At 37.4% G+C, this 17,166-nt stretch overlaps 1 protein-coding gene across 1 annotated transcript in view; it reads right to left on the reverse strand.

The window, feature by feature from the left end:
- The window catches only part of LOC124621957 (putative neutral sphingomyelinase), a 101,389-nt gene that overhangs the window by 65,643 nt on the left and 18,580 nt on the right, over positions 1-17,166 (reverse strand). The window lies entirely within an intron of this gene.

Here is a 17,166-nt window from a genome sequence, read left to right on the forward strand (position 1 = left end):
AAATAACTTCCATCAAAAAATACCATAAAATAGATTTAATTAGCTTCCTGCTGCCTCACTGACTGTAATTGATCCCTCAGCAATAAATACACATTTCAGAATGTTGTCAATAAAACTGTGATATTTTGTTTCAACTAAGATAGCATTTCACAGGTGATTGGAAGTCCTTTAGCAATATGGAGCTTATTCTTCAAAAGCAAATATGCAACCAGTCCATCTCCAGGATGGTATGCAAAACAAAAATAATAATAGGAAGGTTGTGCACAAGAGGAAGAACAACAAGGGAGAGGAAGGGGAAGGGGAAGGGGTAGGGGAAGGGGTAGGGGAAGGGGAAGGGGAGGGGGAGATGGAGGTGGAAAAGGAAGAGGAGGAGGAAAAGACAACTTTTGTATTGATGGCAACTTCACCTTACATAGTGAAAGCCATACATTCACAGTGTACTGATTTTCAATGAACAAATGTAAGTGAGAATTGCCCATGGCTTTTAAGAGTCATGGGCAATGGTCACTTACATTTATACATTAAAAGTCAGTACAACGTGAATGTATGGTTTAGTAACTCAGTGGGTAAGTACCAGACTACAAATCCAAAGGCCACGGCTTGTGTCCCAAATTTTCCTAGGATTTTTTTGTCATGTATCAGATTTTTCACCTCTGGCAATTACTTTCTCTAGTAAAGTATCCAAACCAATATTTGTGTTGATGACAGCTTCACCTTACATAATGAAATGCAGTTTGCACAAGAAACGTGTATGCTGACACAACCATTTTTTAAAACTGTCAATGCACTTTCATACGTCGCATTTTCTCTATGAGCACAACGACCAGCAAATGAGCAGCCAGGATATTGCTTTGAATGCACATTTACTGGAGCTCTGTCAAAGATTTATCAATCAACACGCTCATCCCTTTTTTGTGTGTAACTAACTCCAAGAGCACATCACTTTTACAGTTATCTTTTAACAAAAGGAAGCTTTCTTACTGTGTGCACTGAAATTAACTGTATACCTTGTTGGAACTCAACATGGGATTTTGTCTTTGGGTTGCAATGCTGTCTTTAAAATGAAAGCCACTAATTACTGCTCTGGAATTAAATGCATATAATTAATCATGTTATGCCAAAACACTCAAACAGAGTAAAAAAAATTGCTCTTACCAGGTCAGAGTCCTTCACGTTACAGCAACTTTAAATCTTGATCTCTGTTCCATAACTGAAGAATTGTTTCAACGCTCTGCCATTTACAAAAATAAGGTTTCTCTGCATATATTAAAACCCCATGTTTGTAAAAGGCAGAGCATCAAAACTGCTGGTGTCATTAGGCCACACATATCATTACACACAGAGAAGCAGGAGAAATTTTCAGAATTGACCAAAGGCATAATAATTTAATAATATAATATTACTTTTGAACATGTGACTAAGGGATATTACCAGCAGCAGCCATACTATAACATCACTTCATACAAAGCATGCAGCTCAGAGTGTACCCAATGGTCTGCCAGTAGCGATGATGGTGGTGGTGACAATTATGATAATAATTCTTCTTCTTCTTCTACTTTAGTTTGAGTCAGCTATGGACTATATTGCTACAGCTGTGTCATTCTTTAGCTGTAGCTTGCATGCAGTACTTTTTCATTTGTTTTTTGTGAGCCTCCTTTCTTTATTCAGCATATATCTTGCCAGTTTTGAACTTTGAATTTTATTGTAAGTACTGGTGTGTTTCAGTTTTCTTCTTGAATAGGTCGTGGTCTGGGATGTCTTAATATGAGAGCCTGACTTCTTGAAGATCCTGCTGAAACTCAGTGAAACATGTGCTAGTATACCTCCCTCTCCCCTTTTTCAGAAAATAAGTAAAAGTCTCCATTGTTTTTTATATTATCCTTTTCCCTATGGTGTCATCTTTGTATGCATATGAGACAGACAGCGAACACATTCTCCTCCTCCGCTCTGTATCAACCTTTTCCTCCCTCTGTTTGTTCACCTCATCCTAGCCCCCTCCATCTGTCTGTCTTCACCTACCCAACCGCTCTCTATCTTTATCTCTACCTTCCCCTCTTTTTTGTCCATTTCCTCCCCCTCACCATGAGCATATCTTCCTCCATCTCCCTGTGGCCGTATCTTCTTTTTTCTCTCTCTCTTTCCATCTGTCTCTCCCTCTTCCTTACCCACCTGCCTTCTAACCGTGTACACCTTCCACTTGCCACAAGCATCTCCATCTTCTCCCTGTCTCTGTCTACTTCCTCCTTCCCCTTGCTCTGTCCATATCTCCTCTATCCATCTCAACCTGTCCCCGGCCATGTTTACTGACACTGCGATACAGTTCAATAAAGCAGGCAATACTACTCCCACAACACGCTTGTCATGTAGGCCAGGCTACACATCAAAGGCTTGAAAATAATTTATTTGCACCTGGCGTACAGGCTGCCAAGCAAAGAAATCTCCCCCCCCCCCCCCCCCCCACACACACATACTGGAGCTAGGAGGTTATAAACTCCACAGTGCTGATATTCATGAGGTGTGTTGTTTCTGTGACTCATGAGAAAATGTCTGTTCACTAGCTGGTTGCATTTTTTTGTGTGAAAAAGTACTGTCATATTTGAATCACTAATAACTACAAATACCTAATGTTTCACCAGTAACGCATCGTGTCCTGCTCCATAAAGTCACAATGGAGTCAGATAGCATCAGGTGTCCACATCGTTCAGAGTTAGGTCCTATATACTCTTTTCATTGTATGTCCTATTGCAAATACCCTATGTAACCTGATGACTTCCGGTTGTCATTAACCCATCCAAAACCCATGTGGTACTGGTTGGTCGTTCTAGGCTCATCAGCCTGAAATATTGGGAATCTCTAGCATCTTTAACTGCAAATACGACACATATCAACTTCTCCCCCTAAGCAAACAACCTAGAAATAATGATAGATGAAAATCTAAATTGGACTGAGCATGTACCTACAATGCGCAACAAGGCACCATCATCTCTAAATGCCCTACAAAAATATAACAAGCTCTTCCTTCTCAACCTCAAAAAGAAACTTATACAGACACTTATACCACCAATTATTGATTTACAGTGATGTTATCCTGGAAGGTTACGTATCCCTGTGTTCGTTATATCTGTGATGTTCGAGTCTTTGATCATTATTTCACCATAATATGCACAGCTATCCAGGCTGCGTGCAGACAAGTGCACATACTTCCACATTCTCTGTCTTCTATGCTGTCTTATCAACATACCCTGTCCCTCATCTCTCTTCTTGGCCTTAATGCTCTTGTCTGAACAACGTACCAGAAAAACCCATTTCCATTAGGGCAAAATCCTTTCGGTGCAACTCCGTCTTTCAGCCACCTTCTCAACGTCCCCACAATGGATAGATAACATATATACATGTTTGCCACACAGTGCTTGTTTTGCCAGTGATGTCATTGTACCATGTACTTGATTGTTACAAATTAACTTTGTCTTAATTTATAAATTGGTCTTGTGTGGCAACTCATTTAGCAAAGAAATTGATTGAGATATTACTGTGAAGTGTTAGTACAGGGCTACCCGGAGCCAATGTGAGGCAATGAAAATATTCACCACAATATAATAGAAAATAGGTATTACATTGAAAATTTTAAAAAAATAATGAAATAACTCATCTCATATGACTCATAAATACATTTGGAATTATAGAAACCAAAATTTTGCAATGAAAGAAGTTCAAAAAGCATAAAAAGTCCAGTGTCAAGTGAATGTGAAGCTCTGGCAGCATCGATTAGAAAATGAAAAAGGGCACAAAACGATTATTTAGCTGGCCAACTGGACATTCAGTGACCAATGACACTGCAAACTTGTGATTCATCTGTTCTGTAAATGTTGTACTACATTGTAAACATTGTATTAAAGAGATTGAAAATTAATTACATATTAATATGAAACACATGTTATGATTATGTTCCAATGCTTTCACAAAAAATCTACAATGTGGCCCCAAATTTTCACCCAATGACTGATACCTTTTCCACATGTGATGCAGTTCATTGTAATACCATTTTCTAAACTCCCCTTTCTAATCGGAACTGAGATCTTCCTTAAGATCTCTGTTGCCTTGGTTTCTAACTTTCTGGCACGATCTTCCTATTCATCATGAAACATTCAATCAGTACTGTGCTTCTAGTTGAATGACTGCACAACTTTTGCTGCTGTTATTTTTGTAGTTGTTCTTATTGATGAATGTGGCACCAGCATTATAATCTTCTCATACACTCTTTGTAAATATAATCTGCTTCTATCAAAACACGGCAGCACTTAAGTATTTCAGAAAATGTTCTACAATGACATGTATGTCAGGCGATTAACTACTCTCCACAGACCACTTTGGCTGCGGGCCAAGGTGAACTTTTCATGGCAGATATGTTGTATAATTCTTTGATGGTAAAAAATATCTATTTTTGCCCTTGTCCTTCAACATCTGAGTTACCTGACCCTCCTTTCTAACTTCCTCTGAACACTGCCTCTTTTTTCCACAAGGAAAGAACTAATAGTTCAAAACGTAGGAGTATACCATCAAAATAAATCAATATTAATTGGCATAAAGGCTGCCACACAAAATAATCTCCCCTCCCATTGGAGCTAGGAGGTTATAAACTCCACAGTGCTGATATTCATGAGGTGTGTTGTTTCTGTAACTCGTGAGAAAATGTCTACTCGCTCGCTGGTTGCATTTTTTTGTGCGAAAAAGTACTGCCACATGTGAATCACTAATAACTACAATGTTTCACCAGCAACACATTGTGTCCTGCACCATAAAGTCACAAAGGAGTCAGATAGCATCAGGTGTTCCCCATAGTTCAATATGACCAATAAAAAATCTACTCACCAAGCGGTGGCAGGAGAAACAAATATAGAAGTTAAGAAAATGTGCAAGCTTTGGGAACCAGTAGCTCCTACTTCTGCCAGAAGAATTGAAGGGGAAGAAGAGAGATGAAGGAAAAGGACTGTCAAGGTGTAGGAAACTGGGAAGGTTATGGAAAAGTCACCCAGAACCCCGGGTCTTTTCTTTTCATCACATCTGGTAAGTCTCCCCTGAATCGAGGTTTTGGGCAACTTTTCTGTAACTCTCCCCTTTTTCTAAACCTCTCTAATACTTTCCCTTCACTCCTATTCCTTCCATTCAACACTCTGACCAGATGTAGTTTTATATGTGTTTCCTCCTGCCACCACTTGGTGAGTAGATTTTCAATCTATCCACATGTAGAATTTTTTGTTTTGTAAGGTGATTATTGGCAGTACTGGAACGTTGCCTCATGAAGTACTGGTTACCCATTCTGCCTCTTTGCAATTGTATAGAAATATCTTGTCACTTTTTAATGTATTCGTATGGGAGGCATACTGGACAATTAGTACTGGTGGAACACAAAGTCAAGTGAAAGATCGAAAACAGAAAGCAGACACTGAAAGGTTACATGTTTCTTAGATCATTTGAATAATTCTTTTATCGAAATGACATGTAACAAGTTAGTTTACAGGATAGGTATACATAATTAGTGTTAACACTAATTAACACATTAATTTTTAGTCCAGATTATGCAACTAAACTTTAGGACTACTTTTTAAATATTTCAGGCTACTAGTATTTAAACAGAAATTTGTCCATGGAATATAAGGAGTTGTACAGGAGAAATGATTTTAGGTTCAATTTAAAACTTGCTTTTCTACCTGTCAGTCATTTTATGTTATCAGGCAAACGAACACCAAATTTTGCTGCTGCACAGTGCAAGCCTTTCTGAGCCAATTACAGCTTTAATAATGGGTAATAAAAGTCACTTTTTCCTACAGTGTTGTAGCTATGGACATTACCATTCTTCTCAAATTGTCATGGATTATTTGTGATAATATCATTAGTGAATATGCATATTGTAATGATGCAGCTAAAATGCTTAACTCCTTGATGAGATACCTACACGATGACTGCTGGTGAACCCCATATATCATAGTTCTATAAAATTTCAGGAGAACTGCCAGATGTCTGTAACTTGCTGGTACAATATTTCAGTGCAGAGTCTTCAGGCCATCTTCACATAAATATTGATGAGCTATACACTGAGCTCCCCTATTTAAGATTTCACTAGCACATGCGTGGTGTCCTAGTTGCCATTGCGCATGCATTGCTTGAGCATATATGCTTTTGCTGTAAGTCCGTGTGCCACTCTGCACATCTTTCATGGGGAAATCTCGCCTCTTTTATATCAAAATGATCGTCTTCGCACAGTAAGATAGCAGGATGACACCAATTAGGCAGAGCACAAAGTTTTTCTATAATCGGGTTCCACACAGAATTTAATCGGGAACCACTATCTCGATTCATAAAGGATTCAGTCAGTCGTATTTACACTGATTCATTGATGACAGCTCCAAAAGTTTGACCTATGGGCCACAATTTTTGTTTCATTATATTTCATCGAATGACCAGTGGGAATACAGTGTTTAGTGATAGCAGACTTATTTGCTTGGAGAAGGCAAGTATGTCGCTGATGCTCTATAATGCAATCCTGCACAGTGTGTCGTTTACCCAACATAAAATTTGCCGCATTTACACAGACTCCTGTAAACACCTGCTTTGCACAACTGTAAGTTGTCTTTAACAGATCCTGAAAGTGTTGATATTTTGGAAGGAGGTCAGAAGACTATTTTAACTTTATGTCTTCTTAATATTCTACCTATTTCAGCTGAAACATTTCCAATATATGGTAGACAAGCCACCTTCTGAAGGCATTATCCTCTTCCTTGTTCTGTTGTTTGTACATCTGTAGCACTCTGTATTTGTTGAGACGAATATCCATTGTTCAGGAACACAGTTTGCAGGTATTCCTGTTCTGTTTGCAGACAGTTGGCATCTAGGATGGCATGGGCTCGGTGGGTCAAGGTGCAGGATGGTGGCAACCAGTGCATTGTAAATGAAGGTCAGTGTGAGCAGCCTTTCGAAGTACTGAATGCTCAACTGTATTGTCACTCTTAATTCGCACCAAGGTGTCAAAAGATGGAAAGCAACCATCTTTCTCCATCTACATGGGAAATTTAATTTTTTCGCATATGGAGTTTAGATGTTGAAGAACTCTTGGAGAATGTACAAATCATAAGGCCAAATTATAAAAGTGTCGTCACCCTATCACCAAAATACTGTTGGTTTTAAAATAGCTGTCTCCTATCATGACCAATCTTTTTATGGAAGTCTCTGAGGAACGAGCACTCGTGATTATAAAAAAACTTGCAAAAGAGCATGCACTCAAGCAATGCTTGTGCAATGTCAACTAAGACACACCACGCATGTGCTGGCAGGATCTTACATAGGGGAGCTCAGTGTACTGCTTGTCAGTATTCAGCTGAAGATGGCCAGAAGACTCTGTGCTGAAATACAGTACCAGCAAGTTACAGACATCCAGCAGTTCTCTCAATGTTTTATAGAACAATCTGCATGTCAGGAAAGTTTTAACTTTCACACCTTATATCATTCTTACTGCTCACTTTTTGCAATCAATACATTCTTTTTAAGTGATGAGTTACCTCATAAAATTATTCCACAAGACATTACTGGGTGAATAGGTTTGTTTGTTTTCTAGACTACCAATTATATGAAGAGCAACAGTAATTGAACTTAACTGTTCAAGGAGTTCTGTAATATGTTTCTCTCAGTTTACATGCTATATCAATTCTTGGTATGGCTCCATCTGTTGAAAAGAACTGAATGAAATATATTTTCTCAAAATTTGGGAAGAGCCCATTTCAGATAATCTTTGAAAAACATGGTTAACAATCTCTTCTGTTGCTTTCTAGTCATTGGGTTTTATTATAACACTTGTATCAGCTGCAGAAAGCATAAATACTGATTGTTAAACCTTAAATGGAAGGCATTCACACAAAGGTATAAGGAACAGGAGTGAACCAAAAATCTGACCCTGAGAGATTCCCTTTGTGATTCTTCTCCAGTCACTACAATTTTCAACCCTTCCAGCATAGTTTGAATCATTCAGCACAATTTTTAGCGTTTTGTTTGTTATGTATGATTCAAACCAGTAATATTTTCATTCGTATAAAACTTAAGTTTTTCTACGAGAGTAACATAATCCACACAATCAACTGCCTTGGAAAGATCACAAAAAGTACCAACTGGCAAAATTTTATTATTTAAAGGAAGTACAAAAGGAGGTGTGAATATCAAATGCCAATTTTTATTTTTTTATGGAAAGTTGTTGTTTGGAGGTTTCTCTTTAATTTGATGTAGGTTTTATTGGTTTTGATCATTTCCAAATTATTTTGAAATAATTTATTGCTCAAGTAATTTATACAGGTTCAGTTAGCACAAAATATTTTGGGAAATGTTTGCTCTGGAAGGCAGTGATTTATGTTCATTTATAGTAAACATCCTGCTGCATAGGCTGGCTATATTGGCTGCTGTGGTATCACTTTCTGTTTTTGATATAACGCATAGTCATCCACGTTTTGTAAGGTTCATTACACCATTTGTTGTGTATATTTGGACCTGTTGCTCATTGTGTTGTGTTTCTCTCTTTAATATAGCTCCACCAAAGGGAATATTTAAGAAGACGAGAAATAAGAGAAATAGACACTACAGAATACATCTTGTTGGAAGGTCACTCCCAGAAAATGAGATTAGGGCAAGCAACACTCAATAAAGTTCTTCACCACCAAGTGCTTCCCAGAAGAAGCTTGTGAACAGTAATAAAGTGTACAGTGAAACCAGTGCCAGTGATATCAGTTTAATATTAGGTTTAAGTAGTGCTTGATTTCTAAGAACAGAGTTTACAGAACTGTCGTCTTCCAAGGTTTGTTTTGAAATTTAGACTTTTTAAAATAATATTTTAACACTTTTCTCATCATTTTAAAATTGTGGATGCAACATTTGTTTTACATCACTTCAACTGCAGTGAAAGCTCTATTGTATTACATCTCAAAATCTGTGGTTCTGATTTTTTTTTATGCCAGAGGTACCACAACAGTGTACCAGTGCATACTGTCACAAATGAAGCACTGGATTTAAGTTGACTAAAAACAATGTTTAAACAAACTGCATGTTGTAATTAATCAAACTCTATGTTGTAATTTGTGTGATGGGAGAGAGAATAATTTCTGAAAATGTTTTCAAATGAAATAGTTTATTTCTTAGTTTGGAAGCCTCTTGTTGAAGTTGTGAGAGTAAGAAAGAATTTTAGACACCTCAAAAATGTCAAAATAATAACCTTTTTGAGACAAACATTAGCTATTTCTATGGGTTGGAGATTCACCAGTAAGGCCCTAGGGCTGGAAAAACTTTGTGGGCTTTTCTGAATTTCTCATACCCCCTGACAATGTTTCAAGATACACAGATGCTTTAGGGGAAAAAATTAAAAGTAACTGCAAAAGAATCAATGAAATCTGAAACAGTGGAAGCAGTTGAAGAAATTGATGGTAATGTTGACATTTGCATAGCATTTGACAAATCATGGTAAAAAAAAAGGTGCCATAAATCTAAAAACTCTTGTACATTTGCTGTAAGTATTGATACAGAGAAGGTGCTTGATGTTGAAATATTGTCAAAATATTGCCATGGATGCACAGAAGCGGGTACCAATAATGAAAAGAAACAACTGCATGAACATAACTGTTGTAAATATGAGGAGGAATGGAAAGTGTATGAGCAGTAACGATCTTTCAGCACTCTCAAGAACAACATGGGGCCTGCTATGTTAAATTCACTGGTGATGGCAATTCAAATTCTTTCATATTAGTAATTGACAGCCAGCTCTATGATGACCAAACACCACAAAAGTTAGAATGTGTCTGTCATTTTCAGAAATGAAAGAGTACTCGTCTGTGTAAAATCAGACAGAACTTTTCTAGCAAAAAGATGGCGAGACTATTAGAGAGTGTTTGACTGACGAAACAATCAATCAACTAATTGAATACTATAGCCAAACCATTAGAAAGAACACAAACAACCTGGAAGAAATGAGAAAAGTTGTATGGTCAATGTTTTTCCACAAGACATCTAGTGATGAGAAGCCAGTACACAATTTGTCTTTAACTGACTGGTGTAAATACTGCAAAGCTGAGGTAGCAGGAACCAAATGTATCCATAGGAACACCATCCCTGAAGGTGTTGGAGCAGTAATAAAGCCAGTATACAGAGATCTGGCACATTCACATCTTCCGAAGAAATGCCTCACAGAAAAAACTAAAAATGTAAATGAGCCTTTAGACAATGTTTATGGACCAGGGTGCCCAATAACATACATGTGGGCTTGAAAACAAAGAAAAACATACATGTGGGCTCGGAAACACAGAAGGTTGGGGGCAACGATGCTGTGATCACCTTCAATGATGGAAATGCAGGCAGAATAAAAGGTTCTGAAGCAATTTGGAATTAAGTCTGGCTCCCTAATATAGAAGCAACCCTACAAGAACTGGATGGACAGCGAGTCTCCAAGGCAGAAATTATGCTTGAAAATACAACAGAAGCATCCAGGTCCCTCAGATGGAGGAAGAGACTGCCTCTGGTTGATCCTCCAGATGATGAAGATTACAAGGCTAGAGTGTTTTAGGCTCTCTCTTCATTCAATAGTCAGCTTTCCTTTACTTCAATTTTCAAGTGTGATTTCTGAGAAACTACTTTTCTTGCAAATGTTTCCCATGATCTCAATACCTGCTTAAGCTGAATCTGCGATCTTTTTACTTATTGTTGACAGTGATCTAACGTTTATGTGGATCTGCAATGGTAGAGATCACACCCATGGTCTGATCAAAAAAAAATATTTTCTAAAAAATTACATACATTTTTAAGACCTTCACTCAAAAATTCATATCTTATTTCCTAACAAAATTATATACTTGATAGTAGATCAGTGAATGTATAAGATTGAGTCTATATCTTGACAAAGTTTTGTTTTGTTACCTCGCATACTTCCAGGGAAAACTGGATATAAATATGTTAAATTTAACTTTCTCTTGATCAGGCACTAATATTCACCTTAAGGCTTGTAATATTTTGTGGATGAATGTACAAACAGAATTCTCAGTTAAGCAAACCTCCTGGAATCCAAACTGTGAAATGCTTAGTAATTTGTTTCGACTTAAATGTATACTACCCATGAGCATATTACAACTATGAATATTTTGGAAAATTAAGTCAGTAAAGAAATTAGACGAGAATTATTTAAGCCTCCTTGTCACCATTCTTAGGGACAGGTTTAACAATGACATATTTTAATCTGTCAGTGATACATTACATATATCACAAAGGACGTTACTTATTATGTTATAACAACTTCTCAGAATTCTGTTTAAAATTCCATCAATACCACCCAAGCTTGCTTTCTTTCTTTTTTTTACAATTCTATTAATTCAAGGAAGAATATTTTTTCTACTTCTAGTTCCTTATAGTTTTGTGGAACAACATTTTTAATATATTCTCTTGCTTCTTCAACTGAACTAATCCTATTTTTGCTGCTGCTTTTAGAAAGTGATTGTTAAAAGTACTCACAACTCCTGAATCATCAGTAGCAACATTGTCATTTAGTTTAACTGTTACGTTGTCTTGTAAACTGACTGGGTGTCCTGTCTCCCGTTTAGCAACATCCCACAAGGTTTAAATTTTATCATCTGAATTATTAATTTCTGTCAAACTGTGAATACTTCTGGACATTTCTTCCTTAAAATATTACAGTATTTTTTGTAGTATGCAAGTTATGTTGGACCATGACTTGTTCTGGCCTTTATATAATTTACCTCTTCCTCTTACATGAAATTTTAGTTCCTTTAGTTATTCATGGCTTATTTAAATTTTAATGGATTTTTTGATTACTTTTTAGGAAAGCTACTTTCAAATACTGACACAAATTTACTATGGAATAAATTGAATTGGACATAAGCAACTCTTTCGCTATATGCCTCACCCCATACCTTACTCTTAAAACACTGTGTCGTGTTCTCATTAACAAGTCTCACTGATTTGTATGAACCTGCCTTGGGGGCGTATATTGTACATTTCCATTAATTGTGCGTCACAATCAGATAGTCCATTAACAACTGGGTGCACATTAATTGTGTCAGCCAGAGCATTGTCTATAAAAATGTTCTCAATCAGGTTCTTACTGTCTTGCTCCACATGAGTTGGAAAATCAACTACTGAAATCAGTTTGAAACACATAATAATGATTCCAGTTCATTTTCCCTTTCTGTATGTTTTATGAAATCTACAGTGAAATTTCCATAAACTACTTTTCTTGTCTGAGAGGTAGCTCAATAATGCATCTAGATTTCTCACAATTAGCTTAAAGTTTCCTAGGGGTCTGTAGATCATTACAATTGCCGGAGAAGCATTCTGCAATAACAACTCACAAGCACATGCTTCTAGTTTTTGATCTACAAAAAAATTGTTTCAATATTTTCAACTTTATAACCCGACTTATAAATAGCAAATTCTCTTTTTCCATGTTAATTCTACAAAACAATTATGCTGGCATTTATCTTCACCATTCATACCGTTGCTTGGTGTTCAGAGGGGCACAGAACATCTATCACTTCAGAACTATCCACAGTTTCTGGAGATAAAAGAAGTGCATCTCTCTTGTTATTCAGCTCCCTATGTTTTGATGAAAGAAATTAATTCACTTTTCTGGAAACTGTTACATATATTTTTCTTTCAAGGCTGTCTGTCCATAACCTGACTCTAATCTAATGATGTGCCCCTCAGACGCCAATAATCATGTGGATTTTTGCCTTGTACCCCCCCCCCCCCCCCCCACCAACCCCCACACTTTCTGCAGGATGCTCGTTAATCTGTCCTCCCCCATTCCAATCAGTTGCACACTGAGATCTTTGTACCCCCATCTTCAAAAGGCAGCAGCAGGTGCAGCACAGATATGAGACTTTGTTTCGCCAGAAGCAATCCAGTAAGTTGCTAGCCAGGCTGCTTCCTGCTCCTCCTACTCTAAATACCTGATTATCTTCATCAAAATCTCTACACAAATTCCCTATGTTTTCTGTCAGCTGGCTATGACTGGCACTAGGTTCCCCAATGCTTATGCCCATTGACAACTCAATGCCCCAACTATATGACGACTTGTTACTTCTACTCCTTCCATTATTAAAAATTGAGCAAAAACCAATAGGAATAGATGGATAAATCCTAAGACTCAAGTACACTGTGCTATGAAGAGACAACTGTACCAGATTCATAGTGTAAGCTCTGGACCTCACAACTGAAGTCATATTAGAGCTAAACAAGAGAATTTGTCTTGTTGGTATATTCTGTGAGCTCGCCAATGCCTTTAATTGTGCAAACTAGAAAACTCTACTAAAATGTTATGAGATTAGTAGCACCCCTCTTGTGCAGGTGGTGTGTTGCTTACAAAAGATAAAATACAGTCACACTGAGAGACTGTCTCATAAAAACAAAATAACAAAACTAAACTCAGAATGGAAAGAAACTACCTGTTGGATCCCTCAAGGATCAGAATTGGGTCCGCTCATCTGCAACCTGCTCAAATGACCTTCAAATGACTTTACAGAATGGCTAAATAACTATATAATATCTAGAGGTTGAAAATACCAGTTTAGCTGTAAATTTCCTTTATTATCACAACTGGTTTAGGGCTCTCAGGCGTCACAGCTGTGCTCTGGCCCCAGAGCGCCAAGGTGGACATGTACTAGGCGCGGTGTGCTACCTATGGGTGCAGAACAGGGAGCCCCCTGTTCTGCGCTTATAGGCAGCACACCGTGCCCCCCCCCCCCCCCCCGCCCCCCGTTTTTTGCTCATAGGTAGCATACCACGTCTAGAACAAGTCCGCCACAGGGCTCGGGGGGCCACGGCACAGCTGCGACACCTGAGAGCTGCTTATGAGAGCCCGAAACCGGTCATGATAATAAAGGAAAATTACAACTGGAGTGGTATTTTCAACCTCTAGTATAATGCTCAGTTGCAGATGTTCTTCCAACAGGATTGTTTGAACATAATATCTGCTGCCGACACAGGGATTCAAAGTCAACTGTACCGGATTCATCTCAGAATACAGCAAACACTTCAAGGGGGTAGTCCTCTTTGCAAATACTGGTATATTTATTTTATTTTATTTTATTATTATTAAAATGTTCTCTTGGATGTCTATTTTACTGCAGTGTCACCCCAAGTTTGCCAGGAACTCTGTTATTGAGTTACATGATGATTTGTGGAAAGTGTCTCCAAAAACAATTCACTGCAGGAAACAAATAGTTGGCATGTAATTTCAATCACATCCCAACAGGCATTATGAAATTATGAAACTGTTCAAAGCTGAAATTGGATCAGCCTGTTACGGATGAAAAGTGTCTCGGGCAAGCAGAGCACGGACAACAGAAGCTGCCAAAGAGGCCTGCAGGACCACCATGGCCACGAGGAAGATGGAGGAGGATCTGCTTTTGGAACTGGAAGGATAGCTGTATGGTCCAGGGATCATTGACTAGCGGCATGTTTAACTTAACTACAAAAAATGTAACCCAAAACTTTAACTGCATTTTCTTGAAACCATATTTTTCAAATTGGCAGGAAACATAACTGGAGAACTGCACACACGATTCTGATCAGCATTTGATGCTGGAACTCTAAATTGCTTTCTCTATCAAGTAATATAGTCATTTTGCAATATCTTCAAATTTTTGGTACACACTTCTGTCTCAATTTTGTGGGCGAAGAAAACTACATTTATTTCAACACATCCCCATTTTGTTAAAACTTGATATTTTTGGATTATCCAAGGTATGCTGACAGAGAATATATTAAAAATGACTTGCACAAAATTACTATGTTACAGGTCCTATAGGAGTACTTTGGGAATCCCTGCTGGTGATCAAAGTTCTGGCCGCAAGGGGTCCTACCGCCTGGTGCAACGGTTACAGGGAACGTCCAATGTGGACATAAAAAAATCATTTCTTAAAGGCAAAAGTGTAAAGAATAAAACCATATCATCAGCTTTAGCATTACGTTTTAGTTTACTTGACAAAAAAATTATCATTGAAATTACCTACTTTTCATGGGTCCAAAGAGGACTACCCCCCACCCCCAAGTCATTGCTTCAGCTTAAGTCTTTGTCTCACAAAGACACAAATTATGCAATTTCAAAAAAGCAAAAATGACCTTTTGAAATGAATGCGCATGCACTACACTGACCACTGGTGTATAAAATTACAAAATTACTTGGGGTCCAGCTGTATAAGTAGAAATGGAATCACCACACCAGTAAACTAGGCAAGAAGCTTAGTACAGCATCTTCTGTACTTAGAAGTATTATTATGTTGACCTAAAGACAAATAAGTTGTCTTATTTGAGATATTTTTATTCCTTGTTGTCTTATAGAATTCATTTCATGGAAATGCACCTAAAATAAATAAAGAATTTATTCAGAAGAATCGTACAGCAAGAACAGTGTAAAATATATAACTACAAATTTTACAAGGGCATCTTCATGGAATAGCAAATTTTTATGCTCACTTCCCAATACGTTAATTCCTTAATAGTATTTGCAACTCATAGTAAAAAATTAGTTTATCCTGAACTGTGATATGCACACTCACAATACAAGATTCGAAACTAATTTTCATGTTTACTTTGCCAACAGGTCTAACATTCAGAGTGGAGTTAAATACCGGGGCACAAAGTGCTCCTACAAAATTTCATCTAACGTACAGCACAGAATAGGGAAACACTCCAACTCAAAAGAAAATTGAAAACAAACTACATTAGCCACATCAACAAATTAACTGATCTAGACTCGAGGATTGAAAATTCCTGTTAACTACATGGCAAGTATCAATGTTTATTGTAAAACTGTACCTATTGTAAACAGATCTTTGTTGTTACAGATTTGGCTAATTATTTACTTTCTGATGTATTCAAGCAAATAATTACATACCAACAGGATATAAACAGCAGCTATATAATTTAATATAATTGAGGAAGCAGCAGCATTTTTCCCTTAAAAATAACATTTCCCTGCTATTTTGTATTACATTTCACTGCGAAAAGCACAGAAAGTACTAAACAGGATAGTGATAGTTTGTTGTTAACACGCTGTCAGATTTTACGAACTGGTAGTCTTTTGCTAATGTATACACTTATACATTCCACATCCCTCATGTTTCTCCTTCTTGATGGGATCTATGGAACACAATGAATGAAAGAATGAATTAATGAAAAATATTTGAAATGATAACAACAAGTTCTTTCTTAAGTGACTCTTCGCTCTACTAAATTTAAAATATTTGTGAATTTGGTGTGCGGAAAATGTGAGAGAGTAACACATTGATAGAATTTGCTAAATAGAATGGACCTAACACTTTGGAGGCCAGCCATGTAGAAGAATATTAGGTGTATGAAACCAGCCATTTATGTTTTTCTTAAAGTGTTACTAGCACATATGTAATTGGTGTATAATACACACTAAAAATTCTAAGTTTTCATACTGACTTTAGTTCTTTGATAGATTACAAATTTTAAAATAACAATGATAACACGTATAGTGCAACATGAGTTACTTGAGTAACTTCTTTCTATCGAGCTTCCAAAATTTCTTCCTCACTCAACAAATGTGACTTATTTGTGGCAGAATTACAGCAAACTGTGAGACCTAACGACTACGCACACGAAATTACGACAACATGATCATACTGGCTCAGCCACTCACGACAGCAACTGTTACGTTCACTAACTTTTCTTTCAAAATAATTCTAGAAATTGGCAACAGAAGGCAGCACCAGTCAAGGGGCAGGTCATGACACATCAGTACATTATTCTCATGTGAAATGAGCCCAATTTTCAAGCGATAGGTGGCTCGTACATCGAGACAATTGCGGTCCGACCTATGCTCGGGAACGGTCCTTTTAAAACAAAATTGCAACCCAAGCTATGCTCGAGCTTGGTCTCCAAATAGTTAAGGAAATATTGCCCAAAATTGCTCTGTGGCCACAGTAGATAACAAAATAAAAGGGGGAGAATTTTTATCGTGGCCTACAGTGCCACCCTTTCATTACTTCCTACAAGTTCCCGTATTTCATGTTCCTGCTTGCCCCATTTATTTTATATCCTTACTTAATGTCTTCTCTTCTCAATTTTGATATAACTTAGTTTTGTGAGATATGGATGCCATTT

This window comes from Schistocerca americana, chromosome 7 (assembly GCF_021461395.2).
Source record: "Schistocerca americana isolate TAMUIC-IGC-003095 chromosome 7, iqSchAmer2.1, whole genome shotgun sequence".
Classification (NCBI taxonomy): Eukaryota; Metazoa; Arthropoda; class Insecta; order Orthoptera; family Acrididae; genus Schistocerca; species Schistocerca americana.